At 46.0% G+C, this 23,499-nt stretch overlaps 1 protein-coding gene and 1 non-coding gene across 2 annotated transcripts in view; both read right to left on the reverse strand.

Moving 5' to 3' along the window:
• Nucleotides 1–23,499, reverse strand: part of KIF4A (kinesin family member 4A) — a gene marked incomplete in the record, with an annotated part of 2,786,372 nt that overhangs the window by 1,212,900 nt on the left and 1,549,973 nt on the right.
• Nucleotides 3,312–3,384, reverse strand: TRNAR-CCU. Its single transcript has one exon. It is a non-coding gene; the product is annotated as a tRNA-Arg (tRNA).

Genomic DNA, 23,499 nt, shown 5'->3' on the forward strand with positions numbered 1-23,499 from the left:
TTTTAAATCAAAAGGGAAAATTTTTTGGCCCGGATAATACATGGGGAGATCCAGTGAGCAATGGTGGCTTTAGAAATAGGTTTTCCCAAGAACAGTTTGGAATAGGACACAAATAGTTTGTCTGATTTACGGAAGGATTTTGTCCTGTGTAAATAAAACCTCAGCTGTCTATGCATATCCAACAAATGTAACTTGTACTCACCCCTGTTTTGGAAATTTGGAAAGAAAACAAGATTGATTGATTGGTTAATATTAGTTTCCGAAGCCACTTTACGGAGAAAGGAAGGGTTAATGCACAGGGAAACCCTATCCTTATGAAACACCATTTAAGAAACTTTAATGGACAAGGCTTTAAGTTTCGCTACCCTCCTAGCAGACGTGATAGCCACCAAAAAGGCAGTTTTCCAAGGAAGGAATTGTAAATCTACTGAAGCCGCTGGTTCAAAGGGAGGGGAGACTAGAGCTTGAAGAAAGGTGAGATTCCAGGGAGGTGTCGCATCTTCTCCACTGGTGGTTCTAACAGAAAAGTTCCTTTAAGGTCTTATAAAGCCTGAATGAAGCTAAGGACGCCAATTTTTCCCCCACATGGAAGTTAGAGATGGCAACCAGTTGGACTTAAACAGTTTAAGAACTAGCACCTTGGTGAAAAATACCAGAAAAAAAGACCAGAATAGCCGGAACTGGAGCCTTAAAGGGAGCCAAGTTCCATTGAGAGGCCCAAATACAAAAACGTTTCCATTTACTATGGTATATCTTTCTGGTAGTAACTTGTGAGCCGCCACAAGAATGGATTTAAATGGAGAAGATAAACCGGGAGTCCTAATCATTACTGGAACTGGAACAGAGCTGTGAGTTTCAGACTGTCCAGGTCTGAGTGAGGAATCCCTGATGGGTGAGAAATGGGATCTGTGATTTGATCCAAGATCCATGGTGGAACTACTAGGTGAGACCAAAGTGAGGGGAACCAGCCTTGGCAAGGCCAGAATGGGGCAATGAGGATTACAGTGCTCCCCAGCCTGCAAGCTTTCTGAAGAAACTTCAGAATGAGAGAACGTCAGGTAAGCATAAAGAAGACTGGGAGGCCAAGCATGAATCAGTGCGTCTCTGGGGGCTTCCCCCCGATGGGGATTCAGAGCGAAGAACTCGCTGTATTTCGCTTTGGAAAGAAATGCAAAGAGATCACAGCAAGGCCGACCCCACTAGAGGAAGATCTGTTCCGATACTGAAGGATTCGGACACCACTTGTAAGGCATCAAAACAGTCCTGCTGAGCCTGTCAGCCAGGATGTTGGACAGTCCCGGAATGTGTGTTGCCACCAGAAAGCGACCGGTGTAAATTGCACATTCCCACACTCTCATGGCTTCTCAACAAAGGGGGCAGGATCTGGTTCCGCCATGCTTGTTGATATACCAGACTACAGACATGTCTGACTCGATAGCAATAGTCTCTAGAAGAAGATGGGCACGAAAGGCCTGCAATGCTAGAACTGTCCTCATTGCCAGGACACTGATATGCAAATAGATCTTAGAAGTGGACCATGTGGCTTGAAATGTCCTTCCTGAGCAATGCCCCACCTTCAACCCTAGCTGGGAGGCATCCGTGGTCGCTGCGGTCGTGGGAAAGGATGGAAGAAAGGGACATCCCTGGACAAATTACGGTTAAAAGAGTCCCCCAGAGAATGACCCCCTGCAAGCCCGTGATATGCGTATCGAATGGGACAAGAGTAGATCCAGAAGGGGCCGCTGAACTGCTAACATCTACTGGAGAACTCTCATGTGAAGACATGCGAAGGGTAGAAGATTGTTAGTGGCTGCCATGGAACCCAGGGGGGTATAACTGTTTCCGCTGATGGGCGGTGAAAATGAATGTAAGATACCTGGAATTTAAAATTGTTTACCCTTTCCGAGGGTGAGATAGACTTTCATTTGTATGGTTTCTAGCCGAGCTCCAATGAAGTCTATGCTCTGAACTGGAGTCAGCGATGACTTCTTGATGCTGATTGAATTGCCCAGTCTATTTGCTAGAAGGAGGAAGTAATACCTGGCACAGCAGACGCTTGGTAGGGGTAGCAAGGAGCCTATCGACCAGGTAAGGGAAAACATGGATTCTCTGAAGCCTCGGGTGGACCATGACTTTGGTCTCACCACAGCCCCCAGGGTGTTCACCAAAGGAAAGGGTCCTGAACTGATAATTGGCCCCCAGCAGGAAGCGAATAAACCTGCGGGAGTGTCTGTTTTGATGTGATAATGTGTGTCCTGGAGGCCGATCGAGCACATCCAATCCTCTGCTGGCAGGTAGAGCAGAATAGACTGAGGTGTGACCATCAAGAATTTCTCCTTGGCTACTGACAGATTCAGAGTGGAAAGATCCAAAATGGGTCTGTGATCCCCTGTTTTCTTTGGCACTAAAAAGAACCTGGAAGAGGTGAGTGATCCAGATTGGTCTGGGGGGACGGGTTGGATGACTAGTTTTCTTAGCAGCTTTTCTATCTCCTGTGGTGCTTCCTCAGTTTGTGCAGGTGGAACGTCTGGGAGGAATTTTGGTTGGGGAGGTGGATTCATAAACTGGATGGAGAAGCCTCTGGATAGGATTTTTAACACCTAACGGTCTGTTGTAACAGACTCTCACTCTGATGGATATAATTAAAGATGGCTCGTGACTGCCTACAGAGATGAGCAGTCTGGCAACCCCTCACAGCTGTTGCGAGGGCCTGTCCAAGAAAGGTTCTCGATAACCTAAGTTCTTTGGACCCCCTCTGCCTTTGGCCCAGCGTCTATCGTAACCCCCTCTGCCTCTGGGGGAGGAAGAGTCCCGAGTGCCCCGGGAGAACTGAGATTTCCAGAACCACATCTTCTTTACCCCTTGCTGATTCCTTGAAAAGGATCTTTTGGGGGGGTGGGGGGCACGGAGACGCGGATACAGATGACAGTGTCTTCCTATCGTCCTCATTCTGGAGTAGTCTTTCTCACACGGACTTCCCAAACAGGGAAGAAGCATCATAGGGGGTATTAGCAAACGGCACTTTGAAGGGTTCCTAGAATTGACAAAGCCAGAGCCAGGCGTGGCACTTCATGGTAATGCCAAACCTGGCCGCCTTGGCAGCTCATTCTGTGGCATGGTAAAGAAAAAGCATGGACGCATTTCGCAACTGCTTTCAGAGTGGCCATGCACGCAGAGAACATCTTCTTGTCCTCTGCTGATGTGGACTCTGGCAAGTCTTGAACCCAGGACCCTGCACACCACAGCAATTTACCACTAAGTCATCTGAGCTGTAAGAAAAAAAAAAATCTTCACTTGTATCAAGATTATATCACCCCAGATGGGACTCGAACCCACAATCCCTGGCTTAGGAGGCCAATGCCTTATCCATTAGGCCACTGGGGCCTGACTCTAGGAGTGACTCAGCGACTTCGACAAAGTCACGCTTAAGACAGATGATGTACACCATGTAATATAGCGCCCTTATGATGCAGGTTGCTGAAGCATAGACTCACTTCCCCAGAAGATGCATCATCTGTGACTCCCAGTCAGGAGGCTGGACTGTAGAGCTCTCCTGCGCGAGCTCTTTCTGGGTGGCAGGTGCCACCACCATAGTGTCTACTGGTGACCCCTTACTCCAGCTGGTCCTGTCTGGTGGGGAGGCTAAGAGTTTTGTCTGGCCTTTTTGGAATAGGGCTCAGAGTGTCCGGTTCCTTCCAAGCTCTAGAGGTCATTAGGTTTACCAGTGGATCTGCAGGGGGGGGGGGGCACCGAGGAGGTAATGGGCCTGTGCTGAATGCCTCTAGGAACACTGACTCATTCGAGGTTGGTTTTTGGGAAAAACCCCCACTCTTTGGCTTAAGAGCAACATGATGTTGCCAAAGGAGACATCCTCGGGGGTGACCTGGAGGAACCTTCCCCTTCCTCCAAGTCCATGTCATCCATGAGGGACACTGGACAGTAGTCCAAGTGCCTCCTTTTACGTGTTTATTTGCGAGGAACCTCCTCAGTGGAACTCTCGGGGGGGCTCGCAAACTGCTGGCTGCTCCCTAGTGGGTGATTCCTGAAAAGTACAGTTTTGTACCTACCATAAATGTAGATGTCTGATAGACATGCAACTGCAGTCATAACATGTGGGTTGTCCTGCCTCAGGCAGCCCTCGGTCGGCCGGATTCCAAAGTCTGGGTCCAACGTCGGCTGATGTTGCATTTCTCTCCAACGTCAGAGTGGCTGGAGTACATAAGCATCAGCCGACGCCATTTTCTTCAGTGTTTCTTGCCCCAGATGCCAGGTGCCCTCCAAGGAAGGCTGTAATCAAATTGGAAGACAAAAACAGGATTCCAAACAAATAAATGAGCAATAAAACAAATACACCATAACAGATATCCCCAGCTAAGAGTAACAGGGATAGGAGTGGACAATAGGCATAGAGGGGTATGGCGGGAGGGAAAATCCGACTGCAGTTGCATGTCTATCGGACATCTACATTTATGGTAGGTACAAAACTGTACTATGTCCTTCAAGAATGCAACTGCAGTCATAACATGTGGGTAGAATACCATAGCTTAGCTGGGGGAGGAGGTATGCTCTAGGAAAGAGATGGTGTGGCAATCAAACTCTGCAGGACTGCCGAAGAAAAGCCTGCTCTGGATCTGGAATATAGAGGGAGATTGTAGTATTTGGAGAATGTATGCACGGAGCTCCATGTAGCAGCTTCTAGAATGTCCTTGGTAGGCACCCCTCTTAAAAATGCTGTAGAGGTGGCTGTAGCTCTGGTGGAATGTGGTCTGACATTGGCTGGAACAGTCTTTCCATGAAAGGAATAACAGAATCTGATGCAATGTCCAATCCATTTAGAAAGTCTGTTTTGAAATTGCTTTTCCTTGGACTGCAGGGGCGTAAGCTACAAAAAGTTGTTCAGACTTCCTACTGGCCTTGGTTCTGTCCAGGTAGTATCGAAGTTGTCTGTGAATGTCCAAGGTATGCAAAAGTCTTTCCCCCTTATTCTCAGGATTGGGGAAGAAAGCAGGCAGATGAATGGCTTGATTTAGAGAAACCCTAGATACCACCTTTGGCATAAAAGTAGGGTTGGTCCTTAATGAAACCCTGTCCCTGTGGAAAATAATAAAGGGTGGTATTGCCATTAGGGCCTGTAGCTCCGAAACCCTTCTTGCTGAGGTAATTGCCAACAGGAAAGCTGTCTTCCATGAGAGAAATTACAAGTCAACTGAAGCTGCTGGCTCAAAATGAGGTAGAGTCAGTTTTTCTAAGACAAAATTGAGGTCCCAGGCTGGCACTGGGGCCTTTCTTGGTGGCTTAATGTTCTTGATTCCCCTCAGGAATTGTCTTAGTAAGGGGTGAGAGAAAACAGGAGGATCAGTGTTGTATCTAGCTGAAATAGCAGATGCATGTATCTTTATGGAAGAATATGAGAGGCCGTTCTTTAACATATCTGCTAAATATTCCAAGATAAGTGGGATGCTCAGCAATGATGCATCATGTCCCTTGCTGGTATTCCAATTGCTGAATCTTTTCCACTTTGCTAAGTAAACCTTTCTGGTGGATGGTCTTCAAGCCTCTGTTAGTATCCGCTGAACTTCCTTGGAGAGAGATAAGCTGAAGTTATTTATGGGATCTCCCAGGCTGTTAGCTGCAGTGTCTGAAGGTTTGGATGCAGTGTTTTGAAATTGTGTTGAGTCAAAAGTAGAGGCCACTGAGGGAGGGCCCACCTCCTGGTGTGACATATGCTCCTTAGTAGTGGGTACCAGTGTTGTCTTGGCCAATCCGGAGCTATTATGATTCCCTTGGGCTTCTCTGCTTTGATCTTTAGTAATACTGAGGTCATCAGTGGCAGAGGTGGGAATGCATAGATTGCTAGGGAGTTCCAGTTGAATGGGAGGGCATCTATTTTCCAAGCTTTTGGGTGGTATGTCCTTGTGCAAAATTTTGGTAGAAGATGGTTGAGGTGAGAGGCAAATAGGTCCACTTCTGGCTTGCCCCATGTCGAAGTGAGTTGTCTGAAGGCCTTCAGATGTAACCTCCACTCGTGTGGATCTGTGAAATTCCTGCTTAGGCTGTCCGCCAACACATTGTCTTTTCCTGGAACAAACTGGGATTGTAACTGGATGTTTAGGCTCAGTGATTTCTCCCAAAGCTGCATTGTCAGTCTGCAAAGGGGGTAAGAGTGGGTGCCCCCCTGCTTGTTTATGTACCACATCACAGTGGAGCTGTCTGTCCGTATCATTAAATGGCCTTGCTGGATTTGGTGTTGAAAAGCCTCGATGGCATGCATTACTGCCAGCATTTCCTTTTAGTTTATATGCAGATGTGTTTCCTTTGGAGACCATTGTCCTTCTATACGCCTGCTTTCCATGTGCGCCCCCCATCCAAGGTCTGAGGCGTCTGTAGTCATGGTCTGTTATCTGTGGTTTTTTGAATGACATACCTGTGTTTTCCTGGCTCACCGAGGCCCACCATAGGAATTCCTTTTGTAGGCATGGAATGAGTGGTATGATTGTCTCCAAGTTGTTGCTGTGTTGAGACCAAATGCTTTTTAGGTACCATTGAAGCTTTCTCATGTGTAGTTTTGCTAATGGAACCAGTAGAATGCAAGATGCCATGTAACCCAGGGCCTGTAGGAATCTCCTTGCAGTTTTCTGGGTGAGTTTTGCTAAACCTTTGAAGTAATGAGTTAACTTCTCTTGCTTGTCTTCTGTCAGGTAAGCCATCTGAGAGGCTGTGTCTAGTTTGGCTCCTAAGAAGATTATTTGCTGGGATGGCTGCAGTCTTGACTTTTGGAAGTGGACTGTGTATCCCAGAGCTTGAAGTAATCGTATGACATAATCCAGGTTTTTTGTCAACATCAATTTGTCTTCCACTTGTATGAGGCAGTCGTCCAGGTACGAGTAAATTTGTATACCCTGGAGCCTGCAATGAGCAATTACTGAAGCCAGGCGTTTTGTAAATACTCTGGGCGCAGTAGATAAGCCAAATGGCAATGCTGAGAATTGATAATGCTCTGGCCCTGCAAGAAATCTGAGGTATCTTCTTCAGCTGTGTCTGATAGGGACATGCAGGTATGCCTCCTTGAGGTCCAGAGTAATCAGCCATGACTCCTTGCCCAGCATGGGAAGGAGCTGCTGTAGAGTCAGCATTTTGAACTTTGGTACTATGAGAAAGGTGTTTAATGCGGACAAGTCCAGTATTGGTCTCCATTGAGATTCTTTTCTTGGAACAAGGAACAGTCTTGAGTAAAACCCTTGTTCTTGTTGTGGAACTCTTTCTATTGCTTTCATTCGAGTCAGCAGAGTGATTTGCTTGATAGCCTCTGCCCTTTGATTTTGTGATAGGTTTGGCATGCCTTGTTTTCTTGGTAAGGTATGAAAATGAAACCTGTACCCTCGGTCTATCATGTCCAAAATCCATTTGTCCTTTGTCAGTCTGTGCCAGTTTTCTGCAAATAGAGATAATTTCCCGCCCAAGAGAGCTTCTAGTTGTTCCCTGGTAGGCGGTAGTAGAGGAAAGTCATTGAGTTTGTGATTGTTGGGCAGGTGAAACCCCTGCGTCACTTCTTTGGTTTCCTGGCTGCCATTGTCGTCCCCTGTAAGGGCCTCTGTATTGGCCTCTTCCTCGGCCACGTCTGTTCTTACCCCTTTGAAACTTTTCTGGATTAGGAAAGGACCAGTTTTTTGAAGGCCAATTCCTACTGAATCTGGGGGGTTGAACCTGGAGGAAATCTTTCACCGTCTGAACTAATTTTGCTTTTTCTTCGATGGTCTTTAACACATCCTTAGCATTTGCACCAAAAAGCTTGTTCTTTTCCAAAGGTGCATCCAGAAGTTTTGCTTTTACATGATCTGGTAGAGGTTGATCTTTTAACCAAGCATGTCTACGAATCACTGCCCCTGTCATAGCTGCCCTACATGAAGCTTCCAGTGCATCATATCCACACTGCAGGAAGTGATTGCTTACTTGCTGAGTGTTATGTACAGCTTCCTGCAAAGTCTTCCTGTCTAAAGGATCAAGGGAAGCTAATGTTTTTTGTAAATCTTCTAAGAGATAATCCTGATATTGTAACATATGAAAAAGGCAATTTAAAGCTCTCATATATAAGGTAGTGGATGTGTAAACCTTTTTGCCCCATCTCTCTAATGACCTTGCTTCCCTGTTGGAGGGCAAAGGATTTTTTGAGGTGGAGGCTGAAACTCCTTTAGGCCCCTGTGAAATAGTTTCCAAATCAGCAGTATGGGCCCTGAATAAATGGGAATGAGTTTCTGGGACCCTGTAATACCTGTTTGGCTTGGCTGGAGCAGGAGGAAGAGAATCAGGGGTAGCACTAGAGTCAGAATACAAATCATCCAGAACATCAAGTACAGGAGGACTAGCTAAGGGCCTGTGCTGAGGCTTCTTAAGGAAAGTCCTAAGGCGTTTCCTAGAATCAGAATATTCCTGACCCTGCCACTTGAAATGTTCCCTCATGGTGTGCAGAACTTCCCCAAAAGAAATATCCTCAGGAGGGGAGGCCGAAGGGATAGAATCTTCTTTATCCGAGTCCTCATAGGTCTGGAAGAGCTCTTCCTGGCTGTCAAGAGTGGACAGAGCCCTCAGAGTCTTCATCTGAAGGAGTAGGATTCCGAGGGTTCAACCCGGGGCCTTTTATCAGGAGGAGGCTGGGATGCTCTCTCAGGATGGGCCTGTAAACCTCTAATCATGGAAATTAAATCAGCAGCCATGGACATAATTTGTGTCTCCGGAGCCGGCTGAGGTAAGGATTTAGAAGTAATATGCTTTGTTTTGCTGACTGCCTTAGCCCTAGTGTAGGCTTTAATAGACATGGCAATAGAAGGCCTGGCAGCTCCACGTGTAGGAGTGACCTTGTCTACAGCAATGGTCTCGGGCATTTCCTCGGTTTCGGTATCCGGAGGAAAGTCTATAACTGGCGGAGTAATGTCTGGAATCGGAGACGTCGGTAATGCGGTGTCTTCGGTTCGGAGCGGTGGAGACCCCATCTCAGAGGGAACCGGAGCACTCGCGCTAGGTTTTGGCGTGGAGTCGGTGGTAGACGCGGGCCGAGGATGTCGGTCCCGGTCTTTTCGCTTTTTGGGAGTTTGCGATGTCGGAAGATCAGACGGCATGGTGTAGGCAAATTTATCGCCGAAAAAATCTTCAGCGAACTCCGCCCGGCGCATGAGAGTGCGCTTGTTGAAGCGAGCACAGGCTACACAGGCCGAGACGTCATGGTCTGGGCCCAGGCAAGGGAGGCAGTAAGAGTGGAAATCCTTATGAGGTATTTGTTTACCACAAAAAAGACACTTGTTAACTTTTTCAGTAATTTCTGACATCGGCTGAGGCAAGAAAAGGTCCCCAACGGGGTACTTAGCTTTTTTGATGACTTCGGTATCGTAGAATACAGGAGCTGACCGACCGGCACTTGCGAACTGCTTCTGCTTCGGGCACCACGTGGCAAGAAAGACTGAAGAAAATGGCGTCGGCTGATGCTTATGTACTCCAGCCGCTCTGATGTCGGAGAGAAATGCGACATCAGCCGACGTCGGACCCAGACTTTGGAGTCCAGCCGACCGAGGGCTGCCTAAGGCAGGACAACCCACATGTTATGACTGCAGTTGCATTCTTGAAGGACACCAAAGCAAGCACGAACTTGTCCCCGAGATGACAGGAAGGTTGGAGCCGTACCCAGAACCGAAGGAGTTGGGACGGATTCTGAAGAGGAAATAGGGGTCTCTACCCACTAGAGAGGCCCCTCTCCACCACATCAAATGCTGAAGGAGAGTGTACTTCCTGGGGAAACCAGTAAGGGAGCCGGTCCCCTTGGATCTGACGGGGGAGTCAGAGCCGAGCCTGCAGAGTTACCAAGGGAGAGGCTGTGCACTGACACACTTGGTGCCGACAGAACTCCCTTGGAACTGGTGTAGAGGCTACGGCCCTAAGAGCTCGGATCCGACACGCTCTAGGCAATGGCTGGTGTTGAGGTACAAGGTATCGTCGTAGCGAACCCCCAGACCCCACAAACTCTCTGCTCCAAAGATTCAGAAACTGAGGGTCAGATCAGAGAAGGAGCTGTGGGGGTATAGAATGGCTGCAAAGCTCCTCGCTCCGGAGGGAGAAGGGGCTGGCAAGACTCTGATCTGGATCTGGGTGCAGATAAACTTCCACATCATCCTGTCCACCTCTGCATCACCCAAGCTGTGGCTGGAACGTGATGAAGCAGACACCGGCTGGGAGTGCCAGTGAGGTGAGGCTCTGGATGATGGTCTAGATACCTCTGGCTCTGGGGAAAACCTGAGTGACTGGAGCAGAGGGGATACTGGGCATAAGACGGGTCCTAGATTTAGAGCGAGTCCCCGACGGAGCCGACCGGTACTTGGACTGCTTCGTAGGTCTGTCCTTAAAACACTTATCCCCATCCGCAGTTCTCAAGATTGGAGGATGAGTCCCAGAGACCTGGAAAAGGGGCAGACAGTGGTAGGAGTAGAAGGAGTAGAAGGAGCAGTAGTGGGGACAGCCATCCCAGAAGCAGGCAGAAGTCCCTTCATCACATGTTTAGCCCTCCTATCCTTGAGGGTTATAGGGTTGAAGCCCAGGCAAATAGAGCAGGCTGTATCCAGGTGGGCCACTCATACTACACAAAGTGTGGCCCATCCGCTGGAGAGAACTTATGGTCACACAATGCATTTTCTAAAGACAGACTTGGGGTCATCAGCCATGTCTGTAAATAAGTCCAACACACACAAACCCACACACACATGCTCACTAATGGGGTGGAGGAAGGCCAAGGAAGGGACAACATTACACCACAAAACTCTTGACACCGATGACTAACGTGAGGTAGGGGAGGTTGAAAAGAGAGATAGGAAACACTAATGGACAAAAAAATGTCTCTTACCCACTAAAGATGGCTGGAGCTCAGCGATCAAGATGCAAATCTTTTCAGCAGCAAACGAGATCAGAAAGAAGGAACTAGAGGGGGCATTATGGGTAAGGGGAGGAGCCTGGAGCTCAGATCAGATGCTGGTGATGCGGCAGTCTCGGATCTGATCCGGATCCAAGTACCACAGGTTGAAGACAAAATGAAGTAAACTAGTTCAGATCTTTCAAATTCAACAAGAAATACAATACAATGCAATTAATGTGCCAGCTGCATACAGTGCAAGTGCAGAAGCAATGAAACAGTTACCAGTCTTGTTTTAGGCTGTAATCACGCAAAAAAAAAAAATCACTCTCTGGTGGTGTGGTTGTAAATCTCATTTCCACAACAGATGTTCCCCTCTCTATTGTATATATTGTATATACAGTACTATTTGCTAAAGGTTTCCCATACATGTACATTGTAACAATTGTTGCTAACTTTTTGCACTGTTATACATTCTTATTACTGAAATAACGAACAATTTTATATTCTCCTTTTTGTATTGTTGTATTCTATTTCTGTTTGAATGTTATTTTTGGGACTTTCCTCCATGGGCCACCACTGAAAAGGGGCTTTACCCATATAGACTTTTCAGAAAACAAATGTCAGTAAATGAAACTGCCATTCTTTAGGTTTTGAAGGGAGTAAGGAATACAATTTTCTAAGTACATTGCTAAATATTTGCATTTAATTAGTGAAATTATCTAGGGAATCTATGGAAGACCATTGATAACTCAGTTGTTCGTCTATGTTTAGTACAGTGGTGGATTATTCCCCTCTTCTGAAAACACTAGATATTGTAAGATGCAATGGAGTTTAAACATATGGAAATATTAGATTAGGAGACATTAAATACAAGAAAATTGCACTCAAGTAAATAGAATGTAGAAAAATAAAAACTCAAATTGAGTTTACCTACATTATGAAAAGTATAAATTTTAGTGAATAACGTGCAAGAGTAATATAATATGCGGGGCTTCCAAATCTTCCTATTTCCTAAATTAAAAAGCAAGTGAAGTTATGTATATTGGTTGCCGAAACCTTAGGAACACATCTAGCAACAATCACTTCATTATGTACAGAATAATGAATTATCTTTATAGCATTCAAGTTTAGGTAAAAAGCAAGTATTTTCAGTGTAATAAAATGTGCAGGATGAAACCTTTGGAGAGAGACAAACATGTTAACTATTGGAAGAAAATTTGCTGTTGGATATTAATTATATCGTATGCAGAGGATACAGAGAATGGGGTCATGAAAAAAGGATGAGTACCTTTCTGTTACTTACTGTATTAACAGTACATAATTGTCATTGTCTTTTTTTTTGGGGGGGGGGGGCTGGGTCACAACAGTGTGTAAAAACAGATTATATAGAAAAAAATGACTGATGAGTACTGTGAAATAAGTCCCCCCAGCTGAGCTACGTGTGTTTTATGACAGAAAAAAGATAATTTTGTAAAGAAAACATGCATAAAAATAACATCAGGTTTCATTATTCCCTGTTTATTCTGATGGGTGGATGAGATTATGTTTTAATGAAGCAGTGGCATGATACAGACTGCGAAAAATGTAGAGCAGGAGGAGTGTGTGTGTGTGTGTGTGTGTGTGTGTGTGTGTGTACATAAAGTACAGTTGTGTTGGGAATTTAACATAGTTGTAAATGTTCCAAGTGTATTTGCTGCAAAAGTTATCATTGAGACTCTTGCTTGAAGGGGGTTCGAATAATAAACTGACTTACTCTTGCCCACTCAGAGAGCATAGAGGTAAGAGGTGAAGTCAGTCAGCACCATCTTTGGATCCTTCTTGCTCAGGTGTGATAGGTCTACTACTTTTGGTTGAATTACATTTGGTCAAAAATGATTCCAGCCAGCCCACTTCACCAAAAATGCATTTCACGGATAGCTCATTTGGTCAAATTACATTTTGTTGAAAATGGAATATAGCCCCTGCCCCACTGCAGTGCGACCATGGAGTGAGAATATAAAGTAAGGGGTGGTGGGGGCACAGCCTCCCACATAATTGCAGTGTATGTACTATTATATACATGCATATCCATTACAAATTCATTAAGACATATAAAGTCAGTAAAAACTACTTGCAAAATGTTGGGGGAAATGCCACGCACCCCCCCCCCTAACTTTATATTCTCACGCTAGGGTCACACTGCAGTGGGGGCAGGGGCTATATTCCATTTTTGACCAAATGAGCTTTCAGTGAAGTGGGCTGCCTGAAATAATTTTCAGCCAAATGTAATTCGACCAAAAGCAGTAGATCCATATTGTGTGTGTGTGTGTGTGTGTGTGTGTGTGTGTGTGTGTGTGTGTGTGTGTGTGTGTGTGTGTGTGTGTGTGTATATATATATATATATATATATATATATATATATATATATATATATATATATATATGTATATCAAAGCGAATGCTGATTTATCGACCCTTTAAGCGAAAGCTTAAAATCCCAAACACTAACAGCGATTTTTTTTTCCCGGGGGAGGTGTAACTGTTCCACAAAGCAAAAAAAAAACAACTTCAAAACAGTAAATAAAGTGGGGGGGCTTTGCCCCCCTCCCCCAACTTAACTATACCAACTCCAAGATCGCACCACAGTGGAGAAAATGGCAAACTCCCATATATATATATATATATATATATATATATATATATATATATATATATATATATATATATTATTGCACAATTTCATAGGTCAGTCCTTGGCTAACTTGCCCTTTCCATGATCTGTATATGTATTACTCTAATGATAGCAGATCATAACAGATATTTTAGCAATAATGACTACATCATAACATATTTTAGTAATAATGACTAGATCATAACAGATATTTGGAGGGGATCCATGCACTGGGGTAAAGCATGTAGGAGCTCTATTTGTTCATTAGCAGTAGAGGGAGTAGTCCAGGGTCTCTTAGTTCACATCCACTGATCCAAGTTATGGTTGAATATGGTCAGTGATGAGCTTTGTTTTACATAGAGAGGGAGTCTGTTCCAGAACAGTGGTATCCTCTATGAAATGTACCTGCCACTCCACACCACTGTTGATGTTGCAGAAAAGGTTTAGGTCTCAGGATTCAGAATTTCAGAACCATTTGACGTGCAGGTATGAAGCAGGTCCATCAGTAATGGGACAGAGAATGCCTTGCATGCTAGCTACAGTTTGCCTCTTACCAGTCTGCAAGACACAGAAAATAGTAACAGGCCTCTGAAGTGGTCCATGTAGGGCATATTGTTTAGGTCTTGTATCCTTTATGTATTGCATCTCTGCATGTGTTCCAGTAGATGTATGTGACTGAACAGATGCGTGCCAAAAAGAACATTAAACTCGATGACTAGCACAATGAGGGTTGGCAGAGTGAGACAATAATATTGACATTCCTGGATCTAAAAGCAATCTCATAGTTTAGGGGTTGTGCAGTACAGGACATCCTTACCACAGTGTGGACACATGCTGGTCAAAAGTTAGATAACTGCTTAAGTTCCTAAGTCCCAATCTGCTGGATCAACTTTTAGGGATGTGGTCATAATGTGGTAGTTTAGCGGAGAGTGGATGTTCCAAAGGAGATAATGCACTACAGAGCTCAAACTAAAAAAAATCTGGCAAAGACTGTCCTTGGGCAAGCTTGTCTATTAATCAGTGAATGTGAAGCTGCTGCCATATATGATTTATAAGTGAATCAGCATAATTTCATGGAGTACTTAGTCACTTGGGTAGATAGGGTGACTAACTCTAGTGTTTCCCATCTTTGGCCCTAATCAGTTGCCTCTGCATTAGACTTCATCTTATCAAGGAACAAATTCTTGAATTTAAAATTATGAATGTGGCCATTCAGGGCTCCAGAGGCCAGCTTAACATGTATCTTTTTTCCTCACAGTCATTGGGGAATGGGTTCCAGCACGGGGCTGAACAGTGTCCCTTGCAGGAATCCAGAGACACCACATCTGAAAATTCAGAAGGCTTTTGTGTCATTGTACAACAAATGCATAGGAATACTGAACCTTAAATAAATGGTCAGACTTCCAAATAGGAGAGATGGAGTTGGGCGCCACTGATGCATTTATTCCAGGACCTCTGGGTCTGGATGAACAGCTATTGACAAGCTCAAACAATTCAATCAGCTCCTGGACCTTCTTGGCATCTGAAATGAAGTCTTCCAGCATCCTGTGAAGGGTGTCCCCCAAAAGAGAAGATATTTTCGTACATGATGCAGAGAACTGGGTACCCTCTGTTCATATTCACAGAAAGCCTCAGAATCCCTCAGCTGGGTACAATTTATTATTTTCTTTGAAAGAATCACGAGCACCTTCAGGATATCCGGTTTATCCCCAAAAGTCGGAATGCTAAATTCCGCTATACTCTGCCACAAACACTGAACCTCAAAACTCTTCACCGCTATAGAGCAAGGAACAAGCACTACACCAAGGGTCTAGAAGAGTGCAAAGTTGGGGAGTTGATAATGTCCGTATTTGATATTTAGACATTCGCAATGTATAACTAGCAGGTAGACTCTACCACTTGTGACTAGACAATGACAAACCAAAATATTCAGTTGACTGTGAATTTCAAAAAACCCAATCATGAGCAACTGGAAAAGTTTTGCATTGTGGGCTTGGTCAATGAACTGTTCAGCCTAGTCAAGCCAATAAGTGTCAGTTCATGCTTTGGAGGTTTAAGCCTAAGCTAATTAAATTAACCTGTCTTAGAGGCCTTGAGACATAGGCAAGGTTCCAACACCTCAACACAGTCTCTAGCACATCTCTCAAATCAACTCAAAGGAAGTCTGCTATTCTTCTCACTGACAATGTGGACACTGGCTGCAGAAGTCCTCAGAGCTGTCTGATTTTCCAGGTGTTTTGGTCTGGAAGAACATGCCTAAGGCAGACAGCATGGTAGCCTTCTGAGAAGTTGAAACAGAAGCCTTGGTTAAAACTAGCTTTTAGGATGAGGGCTACAAAGATGACTCATTGTTTCTTGCGGTTAAACTTATGGAAGCCTTCTTACTTAAGGAAAAAAAAAACAAATTTTCCCAGCTTTTCACTTTGGGCACTTCAATTGTATTTGTTTTGAGAGAACACTCGGAGGCCTTCGCCCCCGCTATGCTGGTATGGGACCAGCTGCATGCCTTTTTTGATGTAGTTATTCCAAGATTTCACGCTACAACATTTTCTGAGTGAATACGCTGCATGTTGAACAATCATCCATGCCACACTTCAGTCCTATAAAAAAGGTGTGAAAATTCTTGAGGAACTTGCTTTCCACACGTCAATTATTCATTCTTTCCAACTACCTTTCACTCACTGTCCGACAAATAGCAATTGAAGAAATTCCCCTGTACAATACTTATCCATAGCTTTGGAACCAGACCACCGCAATAGATTGAGAATACTCAGTACTGCATGTAACATATAATGAACTGTTGCAAGACAGACAAAGATGGCACAGGTTGACATACTTCTTAAATTAGAAGTTATGTACTTGCAATAACTTGGCATCTGTGTTGTCCATTTTTATCCTTCCTCATGAATGGGTCTAGGATCCAATCCTCGGATCTGACTCGGCTGCACTTACAAGACTTGGGATCTGAATCTCTAGCTCCTCCCTCTACGCATAATGCTCTGTCCCATCCCCAACTACTCAGATCTGGTTTGTTGCCTTAATGCCCACTGTGTTTTAAAGACAAAGGTCTGAGGCACAAACCAGGAATGTGATGGTTCCAATATCATCCAAAGATCTTTCTAAAAAGGACAAGACTGGGGGGTAGTTGGGAAGGAAGATGAGGAAGAATAAAAATGGACAACACAGATGCCAAGTTGTGGTAAGCACATAACTTAAATCTGATGTGGTACTCTTCATTCTTCCTCACGAACGGGTTACAGTCCCCAGTTATGTAACTCTCGGGGGGCCCTCAGGGAAGGACAATACCGTAGCACTGTTGAACCAAAGGAAGCTCTGCTTCTGGAGACCATGTCTAATCTGCAGTGTGTAACAAAGGTACGAGTCTGACTAAGTAGCTGCAGGGCAGATATCGTCAATGGAAGTTCATAAGGAGAAGGCAGAGGAAGTAGCCATAGATGTAATGGAGTGCACTCAAGGAGGACAAGGCAACTCACATTTGAGAATAAATCAGTGAGATACAATCAGTAACCAATCTGGCCAGAGTAATTTTGCATACTGCCTGACCCAAGCGGTTAGGGGAAAAGAATATAAACAGCTGATCAGACTTTCTGTACTGTTTCACTCTGTGAAGATAAAAACGTAATTGTCTGTGGACATCAAGAAGGTGCAGCATATATTCATCCTTATTTGTAGGGTTTAGAAAGAAAACTTGTAATTGTATGGACTGGTAAATGTTATTCTCTGTGACCACTAAGCAAAAAGGAAGGGTTGGTTCATAGAGATACCCTATCATATGGAAAAAAATTTTAAGGAGGCCTAGCAGATAAGGCCTGGAGTTCAGATATTCTTTTCGTTGAAGTGATAACTACCAAAAATATTGTTTTCCAAGAAATAGACTTCATGTCACATTTGTCTGCCGGTTGAAAAGGTTTCAGAGTTAATCCCTGAAAGACCACTGTCAAACCCAAGAAGGAGAGGGATCCTTTAGTGGAGATTTTAGTAAGAAAATTCCCTTTATGAAAGCTTTGCATAATCTTGAAGTTGCCAGAGAAAGTGATTCATTTCAAACTTGGAAGTGGGATATGACTGCTAACTGAAGTTTAATAGTAGAAAAATTAACCCTGTCCTTAAGAATAGTGAGAAAAAGAATGGCCAAAGCAGATGCTACAGAGGATCAATATTCTGCCTGTAAGCCCATATGGAAAATCTTTTCCATTTGCTTCTGTACACTTTCTTGGTGGAAGGCTACTGGGAGGCCTAAAATTACGAACTGGGGAAGTGAGCCTGGACTGTCTTACTATCACTGAAAGTGAAGAACCATGTGCCAGTTTGAGGGTGTGGAGATTGGGATACTGAATTCCTGATGGATGGGATAAGAGATCCCTGAGTGGGCTCTAGTAGTCATGGTGGATGTATCAAGTGAGACCAGAGGAAGGGAAACCATACCTGTTGAGGCCAAAAGAGGGCAATGAGGATGACTGAGCTCTTCAGCCTGCTTTTTTCTGCAGAAACTATGAAATCAGCAGAAGGGGGGTAAGCGTAGAGGAGAGACTGGGGGGCCAATTGTGAATCAGAGCATCCCTGGGTGACTCCAATGGAGGGTGGGATCAGAGCAAAGTACTTGCTGCTCTTGTTCAGGGGAGAAGCAAATAGGCTGCCGCAAAGCTGGCCTCAGAGGCTGAAGATCATATTCGCTTGATTTGATTGAGGGATCACTCGTGAGTAATCAGGATGGACCTGCTGAGTGTTTGCCAGTGCATCAGTTTTCTCCAGTATGTGCACTGCAATAAGTAAGCAGTCTGAAGAGACTGCCCATTCCGAGACCCTCATGGCCTCTTGGCACAACGGATAAGGGTGGAATCCGCCTTGCTTTTGATGTACCAGACTACTGACATGTCTGTATGGACTGCAACAGCCCCTAGAGGAAGAACGCCCTAAAAGACTTTCAACATTAGTAGGACTGGTCTCATTTCCAAGACAGTGATATGCAACATGGTGCCCAGGGGGTGCCCACGTGCATTAAACCATCTTTCCCATGAAATGCAACCCCTCACCCCAGTTGGGAAGTATCTGTGGTCACTGTGGCTACTGGGGAAAGAAGAGAGAATGGCCTGCCCAGAAAGATGGGGTCTGAATGGATCCATCGAACATGATGTTTGCAAATTAGGGTGACCTTTATGGGAAATGATAGAGGCTGGTAAAGAATGGACCACTGTATACCCACTGTCCACTGAAGGATTCACAAAGAATCTTTTTAGAGGAACTAGATGAATAGCAGCTGACATTGACCCAACAGCTTGTAACTTTTAGTTATGTACTTACCATGACTTCGGATGTATGGGATCCATCTCGCCTACATTCATAACTGATGGGTTCGGAGCCGATCCATCGGCTCCGACTCTGCCACTATATACTAGAATGAAGTCTCTAATTGGCTGGGCTACCCCTTATCCCAGAATGCACCACGTCTGCTTCCCCAGATCTTGTTTGTTCGCTTTCATACCTACATCCAGACACAGAGACATACCAGCAACTGTAACAAACTAAAGTCCTTCAAGAGAAAAACTCAGTAAGTAGCAACATTCCATCTAAATCCAATGGGAAGGGGGAAGGAGGGCGGGAACATATGAATGTAGGAGAGATGGATCCCATACATCCGAAGTTATGGTAAGTACATAACTAAAAGATGTAATGGGATCCTATCTCGCCTACATTCATAACTGATGGGATAGCGTCCCTAGCACCTAAATCCCGGGTGGCTCATTGAAAAACACTCCTGAGAACTGTGGAACCAAAGGAAGCTCTACCTCGAGAAGCCACATCTACCTTGTAATGAGAAATGAAGGTGTGCGAAGTCCAGGTAGCGGCCGCACAGATATCATCTATTGATAATTTGAAGTGGAATGCTACAAAAGTAGCCATTGCCCTGGTAGAATGAGCCCTGACTGGGAAGGGTAGCTCTTTGCCGGACCGTGAATAAATGAAGGAGATGCAATCTTTAATCCATTTGGCTATGGTGGTTTTAGCCACCGGTTGACCCAACCTATTTTCCGCAAAGGACACAAACAGCTGATCTGACTTTCGTGTCTGATTGGTCCTACTTAAATAAAAACGCAGTTGTCTGTGAACATCCAACTGATGGAAAATATATTCTGCGCTATTGGAGAATTTGGGAAAAAACACAGGGAGCTCCAAGGATTGTTGAATGCATAAGGGGGATGCTACCTTGGGCAATAAAGAGGGATTTAACTTGAGGGACACACTGTCTTTGTGAAAAGTCAAATAAGGAGGATTAGAACAGAGAGCCTGAAGCTCTGAAACCCGCTTGGCAGAGGTTATTGCCACCAAAAAGGCGGTTTTCCAAGATAGAAATTTTATATCACAAGTAGCTGCTGGTTCAAAGGGGTGGGCAATTAAAGAAGCTAGAACCATATTCAGGTCCCAAGGGGGCACAGGATGGGCTATTGGGGGCCGAAGGAGCCACGCTCCTTTAAGGAAAGATTTGCAAAGCCTGTTTGCCATTAAGGAAGGCTCAAAAGAGACATGAAAATTAGAGATAGCCGCCAGTTGGACTTTAATTGTGGAAACTGAAGAGCCCAAATGAAACAAAGAAGCCAGGAATTCTAAAACCTGAGGTACTGGGGCGGTAAGGGGATCTATACCTCGTTGCTGGGCCCAAAGAGCAAACCTCTTCCATTTGCTGGAATACAGTTTAATAGTGGAAGGTTTGTGAGAAGAGGACAAAATGTGGATGAAGTCTGGAGAAAGAGAGTTATCACTGACTAAGGTTGGAAGTGGAGTAACCAAGCGGCCAACCTCAAGGACCTGAGGGATGGGTGAGACTGCCCCAACTGATGAGTTAACAGGTCGGGCACCAGGTCCAGAAACCATGGGCCTTCCACCGCATACCTCAGAAGGAAGGGGAACCAAACCTGACGAGGCCAGTGTGGAGCGATCAAAATCATGTCGCTTCCTAGATAAATCGCCTCCTGTATCACCTTCGGGAGAAAGGGAACCGGAGGGAAGGCGTAGAGTAGACCGGGGGGGGCCAACTGTGAGCTAGGGCGTCCCTGGGAATCTGCCCCTGAGAGGGAGTCAGAGTGAAGAACTCCCTGCATTTCGCATTGTGAGGGCTGGCGAACAAGTCGCAACAAGGGAGGCCCCACTTGGCGAAGATGTTTGCAGCCACTCTGTTGTTGAGGGACCACTCGTGGGGCAACAGGAAAGTCCTGCTCAGCCTGTCTGCAATCACATTGGATTTCCCCGGAATGTGCGTTGCCACTAGGAAACGCTTGGTAGCAATCGCCCAATGCCACACACTCATGGCCTCTCGGCAAAGAGGGTAGGACCTGGTTCCGCCTTTCTTGTTTATGTACCAGACTACAGACATGTTGTCTGATAGAATCGCAATGGTACCCCGGGGAAGAGCATGATGAAGTGCTTGCAACGCCAGTAGCACCGCTCTCATTTCCAGGATATTGATATGTAAGTGCGTTTCGTGAACCTGCCATGTGCCTTGTAATGACCTGTCCAGATAATGACCCCCCCACCCTATCTGGGAGGCGTCTGTGGTCACAGTGGCGACGGGAGGCTTAAGAACAAAGGGTCGCCCCTGGTCCAGGTTGGACCGAAGCAGCCACCAACGTAGGTCCCGATGGCAAATTTCCGTAATCTGGACCAAATGGTTCAAGGGGAGTTCCTGAAAGGACCATTGAACCGACAGTAGCCATTGCAGCACCCGCATGTGCAGCCTGGCTAAGGGGACTAGAAGAATAGTAGAGGCCATCGTGCCCAATAACTGCAGAATCAGTCTGGCCTGAACTCGTGATCTGGGTAACAAGGTTTGGACCTGAGACTGCAGGACCTGAATCCTTTCTACCGGCAAGAATACCCGCATTCTTCTTGTGTCTAACTCTGCGCCTATAAAGGTAATACGCTGAGACGGCTGCAGCACAGATTTTCCCCAATTGAACGTGATTCCTAGTGAATGACCCAAACTGACTGTGGTCATAAGCGCCCGAACTAATAGATGCTTGGAGGTGGCAGTAAAGAGCCAGTCGTCTAGATAGGGAAACACTTGGAATCCTAGACTTCTCAAGTGAGCTGTCACTACTGCCAGACACTTGGTGAACACCCTGGGGGCTGTGGTGAGACCAAAGGGCAGTGTTCGGAACTGGAAATGACTGGCTCCCAGGCGGAAGCGTAAATGACTCCTGGACTCTTGACTTATCAGAATGTGATAGTAAGCGTCCTTGAGATCTAAGGAGCACATCCAGACATCCTTCTCCAATAACGGGAGAATGGACTGAAGGGTGACCATTCGGAATTTGGATTTTTTTACAAAGCGATTCAATGATCTGAGGTCCAAAATGGGTCTCTTTTGGCACCAAAAATAGTCTTGAGTAAGTTCCTGATCCGATCTGGTTGGCGGGGACAGGCTGGATGACTCCTTTTCTTAGCAGCTTTGAAACCTCGACCGCTGCTTGATCCTGCTGACTGGGTGGCACATCCGGGATTTTCCTGATAGGAAAAGGGGGGTTCTTGATGAAAGGGATGAGATAGCCTCCGGTTATGGTCCGGAGCACCCACTGATCCTTGGTGACAGATTCCCAAGCCTGCGGGTGTTCCGCAAATCGACCCCCGACTGGCTCCGGAGATGCGCAGTCGGGCCACGTCTCAGGGACGGTGAGCGTAGGATGGACCACGAAAGGAATCGCGGTCTCCAGAGTTACGGGGGCCTCTGCCGCCTCTGGGGCGGCGTCTTCCTGAATCCCCCCCACGCCTCTAGAGGGGGGATCACTCGCTGGAGTAAGGAAAGGCCTTTGAGATTTCCTGAACCACATTTTCCCTCCTCTCTGGGCCTTGGGGTAAGGTCTAGAGGGAGCGGAAAAACGGGCCCCCACCGCAGTCAAGGTCTTGCCCTCCTGCTCGCACAGAGTCAGTGTGTCCTTCACCTTGGGTCCAAACAGGGAGGACCCATCAAAGGGGGCGTCGGCGAAGGAAGACTTAAAGGCCTCCACAAAGGGACACAAGCGTAACCAGGCGTGTCTTCTAAGAGCCACGCCTGTTCCCGCTGCTCTACTCGCTCCTTCGGCCGCATATGATATGAGACTCATGGACGAGTTGACTATCGAAGATAAGGTAGTCATCTGGGCGCCAACAGTTTGGGCTAACGCCTCAGGAAGATTACCCGTAAGAGACTCACCTAACTCTTTGAGGAGGTCCCTTTGGAGCCTGGTAAAATGACAAAGATAATTCAGCGACCGCAGGGTAAAGGCCGCTGAAGAAAGGGTACGCTTCCCGTACCTATCCATGCTCCCGGAATCCTTATTAGGAGGGTGAATAGACGTTGAAGCTTCTGCCACGTCCTGCTGAGTGGCAGATGCCACCACCATCGCATCTACTGCAACTCCTTTAGTCAAAAATTCCTTTTGAGGAGGGGCTGAGAGGAACTTGTTAGGCCTGGTAGGCACCGGTTCCACAGTGTCAGGGTGTTCCCACACCCTTCGAGAAACTAAATCTAGTAATTCATCGAAGGGTGGAGACACCCAGGAGGCGGAGGGCTGGGCCCCAAAAGCCTTGAGGAAGACTGACTCCTCTGCGGAAGGGGTTTTGGACTGCCAATCGCCTGTCTCAGGATCTCGAGGATATCTGAGAATGAGACGTCATCCGAGGACGATTTTGGGGACCCCTCCGCATCATCGAGGTCAGTATCTGATGTGATAGACTCATCCTGGGAGTCAATGTGCTTCCTCTTGCACAATTTTTTTCTTGGAGGTTCATCTGAAGCAGATTCAGAAGGACCTCCCGGGAGAAGGGAACCCCCGAAGGGGGTATCCTCAGGTCCTGGGGCCCCACTGTCGTGGGAATGAAGCACACCAGAAGCACCAGTTCCCCAAGTCTAGGGACGGTGAGGTAGAGACTTGCTGAGCCGGCAAGGACATGGCCAGCGCACTCC

Source organism: Protopterus annectens, chromosome 15.part0 (assembly GCF_019279795.1).
Source record: "Protopterus annectens isolate FY-2018-M chromosome 15.part0, PAN1.0, whole genome shotgun sequence".
NCBI classification, from domain to species: Eukaryota; Metazoa; Chordata; order Ceratodontiformes; family Protopteridae; genus Protopterus; species Protopterus annectens.